Consider the following 8,189-nt stretch of genomic DNA (forward strand, 5'->3'; position numbering starts at 1 on the left):
CGCGCTGATCACCGGCAGAGCAGGAGAGAATGATGAGAGCCGTTCTCAGCACAAGGCAACAGCGCTAACTACACATCTGCCGGTACTTGTGGTATTGGTGCGACACACGGTTGCCACAAGTATTACACACATGGACACATCTATATCAGGACATGTGAAACAGGACTAAAACAAAGGGAAAAATGCAATAATCATAGATCGTGTATTTTGGTGTGATCAGATCACTTGAAAAAACAAAGCCCTGTGGAAAAAACGCAGCATTTACCCATGTGAGAACACTGCCCTAGAATAGGTTACGCCTACTGCACACAATGCAAAACTACATGGCCAGGATTTCATTGTGCTAGAGAACAATGCTGGAAAACTGAAGCCGGTTTGCCACAGTTTATCCGGGAGTCCAGGACATGCACCTTATTCTTTATGTGGTTCATCTGCAGATTGGAGCAGTGTGAGGAGACATTGTGGCCACTTATTACCCCGGAGCAATAGAGAGGTTTTGGAATCCTAGTCAGGAGAGGAAGTTGAGGTAATAAACAAAATGGATATAGCAACAAAAATAAGTTTAGGTATGTTTGATGTGAAAAATTATTGTAAATCGTTAGTGCTTGGCTGGTTAATGAAATAATTTGTACATCACCATTATCAGAAAAGGACCATTACAGGCGGATATAAGGGGGAGGGTAATGGTACCTATGCTGCCCTAAAACCATCCCTAATATACTATCCCTAGCTTGCTTCAGGGGTTGGCACTGTAAATAACCCTGTTAGATGACAAGTCTTTGTATTTCAGTTGTTCATTAGACCAAATGGTGATACTGTGAGAGGCGGTAGATGCAGCTTGAAAGTTCTCTCCTCAGGTTTTCCAACTAGATATGTCCATGACTTTGTTGAGAATGTTCCTGAATGCTCTTGATTGACATGTTTAGCCAATGGGTTATGCTTTTTCCTTGCTATCCTGAAGGTGTTCCGCTGCTCTTCTCCTGAACTCTCATCTTGCCTACATACTTGAGGCCACGTTCACATGCAGCCTTAAATTGGTGAACAATCTAATACCGTACTGCCTCCCTGTTGAGTTTTGGAACGTTTTGCCCACCATCATGGCTTTACACACTGCTCACCAGTAGGGGTGGAGAGGATTATGTTGCACATCATGGTTATTGTATGTGTATGAAGACGTATTGCATGTGTATCCTCTGGGAGGCTGCAGCTCCTTCTAGTCAGGAGTAACTGTAGAGCTGGCCTTACTTTGACCACTTGTGGTGATTCGGGCATGTGTGGTTGCTAAAGCCATGCGTTACTCACGTATCAGTGTTCTCTCCCCTCATACTCACCTGTGGCACAACAGACATCTACTCGATCACCTCCCAACCATATTCTGGGCAAGAGCAGGTCTGTTTTGTTTTTTTGTGTTAACCATTTGACTCGTCCACTGTCCCGGCTGACTCTGCAATTCTGCTTTATTTTTTGTCAACTCCTTTATAGCAGTTTGTTATCTGAGCTAGTGCAAATAAATTGTATTACCCAAAGGGTTAGCCAGGTAGTTGTGTTATCTACATCTTCCCATAAAACCTTAGCAAATACCCTAGTTAAGTGGGACAAAGTTGTGAAGAAGGGGATGACTTGGTGCTGAGCTCAAAAGATTCTTATACAGCATGGATTCCTACAAAGTTACTAGTCTCCCCCTCCCCAACTAGATTCAGATTGTTGCTGTAGAAATGCTTAAGGGACTTGTATACAAGTCATTTGGTCCTGTCCTAAGCCCTTACCATTGTTGCATATTCTCTATGCATGCCCATTTTATGTTCCCCAGGGCTTTTCCTCCACAATAAATGTATTTCATAAGTTCTGATTTCAGGGGTATGGACCACTGGTCCGAGTCTCCTATAGAGAAATCCTGAGATTGGGCTTGTTGCAGTTGGCGTCTTATTCCACGACTTCTCCAGGGGTAAACCAACTAATATATAAGTGGCCATTTAATTATTCATCTAATTAAGTGTCAGGCTATCATGACTGCATCAAGCCATCTAGAGACTTGCCCAGTCCCTAACAATCACTAGAAGGCAAAACAAATCTTACTCAAATTGTGTTTATTGCTGCACAGATTCTTTGTGAGATCTTTTCAGAAGACATTTCCCAGCCACAGTAAGAGCAACAGCAACGACTACTGAAGTGACAGATCCGATGGCCACCAGCACCCACAGCTGTAGAGGTTCCCGTTCTGCTGTCATCCTGGAAGCTTGGAGGGTTCCTACTCCGGTAACCTGGTTGGACTTGGATCCAGTCACTAGTATGGGACCCAGGGTGGCCGTGCCGCGTTTCTCTATATGAGAACCTGTCAGGAAGATGTAAACAAATATTGAGAGTAATCCTAATTAGTGCCCATTAAGGCACTCTGCACATTATGGCTCAATTAGTAGACTACAGGTCCAGCCTATGCAATATGGGTCTGGTAGACTACACATCTAAAATCACTTGGGCAGAAGGTGTAGTCTCCATCAATTCATTTTTTTTTTTTATCTAGTCACAGAACTGAGGTTCTATGGCCAACTACAAGAAATCTGTCTCACCAACATCCCTCTTCCCAAATCCCCTTTGCCTTCCGGAGGAGGATCCCCATTGTCTTCTCTGGCTGGCAGCAGTCGCACAGTTTCTGGTGGTGCAGCACTGACAGATCCCACTAGATCCTTCCACTGAGGTCCAGCTGAAGAGAAAGATATCAGGAGGTTAGATCGGAGATACCATAGATTATGGACAGTTATTTCGGTCAATCTTAGTAAAATTGGATTTGTTAGGCAATTCAAAGACTCCGTGAATAATAACCAGCCATTGAATTGTTGTCACCAGCCATATGTATGGTGGGTCTTACCTGCTAGATGCCTTGTTGTAGGAGCAAGCCTTATTCATGGGATCAGGGGTCTGGTTGATGTCAGCGGCTCTCAGGGTACATGTGATGTAGATCTAGGAGAACAAAATACCAGAAGTTGGCAATTTCATTTATGCACTGGATATTTTTTGTTAGCAATAAGCTCTGTAACATGTTACTTTGAGTAAGGAATATCTGCAGTTTTTGGCAGCCTTCGTGCAAGTTGAATGTATGACCTGGATGAATTATGTAGGTGTCCTCACCGTAGATGCAGGGCTGTCAGTGAATCTGAAGGCATCAACCATGAAGCGGAGCTTGTTGGCTTGAGGTCTTGGTGAAACAAAGACAGAGGAAGAATCTTCTTCCATACTATCCATCATGCATCTGTAGAACAGATCAGTTGTAGATATTGGGATTCTTGGAGTCTTATACAGTATTGATTTTTATTACTTACCCATTGTTGGAGATTGTCATAACTGGGTCTGGAGTCCATATCCGGAGTAATGGTGGCCACACATCGGTCAACAAACAGGAGCATCGGAACATGGTTCTGGATATCCAGAGAGGCTTCTATGTACAATTTCTCACCAAGCTGAAAGACCAGTACAGAACTGGGGGAACTGAAGTCCGCTGAAGAGGGAAACACACACACACCTCATTAAACTGATCACAAGACATGGCTCCATTACCCCAAGTGTTAAACCTTACTAGTCATAAGCTGCAAGGAGAATGCCAGCCTCTCCTCCGAGGTCACTGTGGTGCTGAATGGAGTCCATGTTGGCTTGATGGCATTGCTGCTCACATTACCATGTCTAGACAAAATAGTTGTAAGAATAAGAAATTATAAAAGTCATAACTGATCCATCCCTTCATTTATATTATAGTCACGTACATTCTCGTGGACACAAGAATGTGGGGATATGACCCCAAATCCATCACAAGATGACCAACATATTCTACAATTAATTAGGTTCTACTAGCCTAATTCAACACTAGTTGAGTCTTGAAAGTAGTGTGTAGGTGACTGTTGGTCTCACAGCAAAAGGAGTTCGACCATATTGAAAATCAAGGACAAACCATTGACTTCTCCATGTACATAGGGAGTTATCCCTAAGATTAATTGGTTTAAGTTATTGTGGCATTGACTACGATCAGCTGCATTTCTTAGAATGCAACAGTATTGATGTCTGTAACGGCAGCAGTAACATACTGTAGTATGGACAGTTTGAGAGGGATCTCAAAGCTAAGTTTCTTTGTGAACCCTTGCCAGTGAACATCTGACTAGTCTGAGCTTCTCAGATGTATTCTGCATTTATCTAGAATTTTACCTTGGGTAGAAGCACTGGACAGGAACCACAGCAGAGTTGGACCTGATGATGGGCACATTCCTGGAAGAGGTGGGGGTGTAGCGTAGGTTGGAGTTGTAGATCAGCCAGTCTGGAGTCATCTTGAAGATCATCAATAGGTTAGTTATTTTGCTCACGCTTTTCAGATGTAACAGAACATTAGTTGCCTCATGCACACTAGCTCCTCAAGCGATCTAGTAGGCCTGGAGAAAGCTACAGCGTTATTTTAAAGACCCCAAGGATTGCTAATCTCAGCAATTTAGCAGAGAGGTTTGGGAGGAAATGGGGCAACTCCATCTAGGTTCCAAACATTAGCGGTGGGGTCATGTTAACAGACAACAACAGCAGCCTTTCTGTTTTCAATTCCCATTTCTCTCAGGTACCATTACCTGTTCCCAGATTTCCACCATCAATGGTCAGAGCCTGGATTAAGTTCCTAAAAAAGGAAGATACTTGTACATGCAGTTTTGTACTGACTACCTTCTCCACACCTGGAGAGGACATAGCAATGAGGTGAACAAGTTTTTTTGTTTTTTTGGGGGGAGAAAAAAAAAAAATCTGAAGTTAAATACCTATGTTTTTATCCAACGGGTAACATAGTAACATAGTTAGTAAGGCCGAAAAAAGACATTTGTCCATCCAGTTCAGCCTATATTCCATCATAATAAATCCCCAGATCTACGTCCTTCTACAGAACCTAATAATTGTATGATACAATATTGTTCTGCTCCAGGAAGACATCCAGGCCTCTCTTGAACCCCTCGACTGAGTTCGCCATCACCACCTCCTCAGGCAAGCAATTCCAGATTCTCACTGCCCTAACAGTAAAGAATCCTCTTCTATGTTGGTGGAAAAACCTTTTCTCCTCCAGACGCAAAGAATGCCCCCTTGTGCCCGTCACCTTCCTTGGTATAAACAGATCCTCAGCGAGATATTTGTATTGTCCCCTTATATACTTATACATGGTTATTAGATCGCCCCTCAGTCGTCTTTTTTCTAGACTAAATAATCCTAATTTCGCTAATCTATCTGGGTATTGTAGTTCTCCCATCCCCTTTATTAATTTTGTTGCCCTCCTTTGTACTCTCTCTAGTTCCATTATATCCTTCCTGAGCACCGGTGCCCAAAACTGGACACAGTACTCCATGTGCGGTCTAACTAGGGATTTGTACAGAGGCAGTATAATGCTCTCATCATGTGTATCCAGACCTCTTTTAATGCACCCCATGATCCTGTTTGCCTTGGCAGCTGCTGCCTGGCATTGGCTGCTCCAGGTAAGTTTATCATTAACTAGGATCCCCAAGTCCTTCTCCCTGTCAGATTTACCCAGTGGTTTCCCGTTCAGTGTGTAATGGTGATATTGATTCCCTCTTCCCATGTGTATAACCTTACATTTATCATTGTTAAACCTCATCTGCCACCTTTCAGCCCAAGTTTCCAACTTATCCAGATCCATCTGTAGCAGAATACTATCTTCTCTTGTATTAACTGCTTTACATAGTTTTGTATCATCTGCAAATATCGATATTTTACTGTGTAAACCTTCTACCAGATCATTAATGAATATGTTGAAGAGAACAGGTCCCAATACTGACCCCTGCGGTACCCCACTGGTCACAGCGACCCAGTTAGAGACTATACCATTTATAACCACCCCCTGCTTTCTATCACTAAGCCAGTTACTAACCCATTTACACACATTTTCCCCCAGACCAAGCATTCTCATTTTGTGTACCAACCTCTTGTGCGGCACGGTATCAAACGCTTTGGAAAAATCGAGATATACCACGTCCAATGACTCACCGTGGTCCAGCCTATAGCTTACCTCTTCATAAAAACTGATTAGATTGGTTTGACAGGAGCGATTTCTCATAAACCCATGCTGATATGGAGTTAAACAGTTATTCTCATTGAGATAATCCAGAATAACATCCCTCAGAAACCCTTCAAATATTTTACCAACAATAGAGGTTAGACTTACTGGCCTATAATTTCCAGGTTCACTTTTAGAGCCCTTTTTGAATATTGGCACCACATTTGCTATGCGCCAGTCCTGCGGAACAGACCCTGTCGCTATAGAGTCACTAAAAATAAGAAATAATGGTTTATCTATTACATTACTTAGTTCTCTTAGTACTCGTGGGTGTATGCCATCCGGACCTGGAGATTTATCTATTTTAATCTTATTTAGCCGGTTTCGCACCTCTTCTTGGGTTAGATTGGTGACTCTTAATATAGGGTTTTCATTGTTTCTTGGGATTTCACCTAGCATTTCCAGGAGACACCTAGTAATATATATCCCACTAGCCTAGTAAGAGCAGGACGTAATCATAATACATCAAGTTAAATATTCTCCTTCAAACTTGTATATTAGCCTGCTCAGCTCCTCTACACCATTACAGCCACCAATTGGACATCACGTTAAGTATAGTTTTAAAAAGGTTACAACTCCATGGCAAGTTTTAGTTGCTAGATATAAAGCCATGTTCATTGTGATGCACCAGTTTAAACATGGTGATCAAAGAACCAAGCAAAAAGCCAATCTTCTAAGATGTTAGCTACTATAAAGAGTTTTAGCAGAAGGAAAGCCAGTCATAGAAAATACAATTTGGTGTTCCTGTCTAGTAAGATAGTGTAAAGCCAAAGTCACTGGTAGACTTGTCATACTGAGCACTCACCTGTAAGAGGTTACCACATTCTTGAAGATCATTCTCAAACACCACTGTAGTGTCTGTAGTCTGCTGTCCCGGCCTGCAGGAGCCCAGGGTCAGGTCTGAGGGCTTCACCAGCTTACCATTCCCATAGAAGTCTCTGTTCACCATCACCACCATCCTGTCCTCACCACACTGCACACTGACAGAGGATGGAGCTTGAGTGAGGTCTCGGAGACGTTGGTCTCTGCCATTATACCTGCTGTCCCATCTGGAAGACCCCATTCCAGATATAGGTTGTCCAAGTCCTCTGGAATTCCCCCTAGCAGGCTGATAGTTCCTCCACCAAGCATCTGACTGACGCTGGTGTCTGACCAAGGAGCTACCAAAGCCTGGTCCACATAGAAGAACCACTAGTAGACAACTCCACCTGACCCACAGCTCCATCTTGACTGCAGCACAAGACACACAATGAGAAGGTGAAGGGAGCAGAGCTTTATACCCTCCTCATCCCACCACCATTATTCCACCTTACCCTCAGCTGACCACCTTTTTCTCCACACCTGGGGAGGACACAGTGACGAGGTGGAGCCACACTGGGATTTGTTCACATCTCCTTGGGTTTGGAGTAGGACTATATTGTCCATGTGTGGCTCTGAACATCACATCCAATGATTTTCTCTGGTGTTGGATTGTGACCTGTCTCCTACCAAGACTGAGACACCAAGTCACAAGTGTTTTGGTAGATTTTCTGTAGCTGCTCGCATCTCACTTGCCATGGCCTTCAGCATAAGTTGCACACGACTGTGGTTTGTATGCAGCATGTCTTAAATTTCAGGTTATTTTTTGTATTTTTTTTTTGTTTGTTTTTTTTAAGGCTAAGATTACATGGCGCCATGTGAAAAAAAAAAGACATTGGTGCAGCTCGTCTGTGACCTGCTGGTGGGTGACTATCACAGGGCTGTGGTTTTGCTTTAGTATCCAACCAATTTGCTAACAAGTTGTGGTTCCATGCTGCCTGTATCAAAGTTTATGGCAAGTGAGTCACGTGGAAACATCTGCTCCATAATGTGACACCGTAGGAAAGGATTAGATGCAATGTCCCATCATAAGTATCCCTGTTCTTACATGTTATGATCACGTGGCCATAGAAATAAATAGGCTGCGTTCACATAAGGTTGCGCTTTTTTTTTTTCTCTATGCAATGTCTGAAAATTGTGACAAAACAAAATTGTGATTACAACAAAACAAAGCACAAGGTATAAACACAGCATGTAAAAAAACGTAGTGGTATATAGTAACAGAAAACGGCGCATCTTGTTTCTTGCA

General features: G+C 42.9%; 1 pseudogene; it reads right to left on the reverse strand.

The window, feature by feature from the left end:
- Nucleotides 1–2,087: 2,087 nt before the first annotated feature.
- On the reverse strand, nucleotides 2,088–7,307 carry LOC138674730 (zona pellucida sperm-binding protein 3-like; annotated as a pseudogene).
- Nucleotides 7,308–8,189: the final 882 nt, after the last annotated feature.

The sequence above is a fragment of the Ranitomeya imitator genome, chromosome 4 (assembly GCF_032444005.1).
Source record: "Ranitomeya imitator isolate aRanImi1 chromosome 4, aRanImi1.pri, whole genome shotgun sequence".
Classification (NCBI taxonomy): domain Eukaryota; kingdom Metazoa; phylum Chordata; class Amphibia; order Anura; family Dendrobatidae; genus Ranitomeya; species Ranitomeya imitator.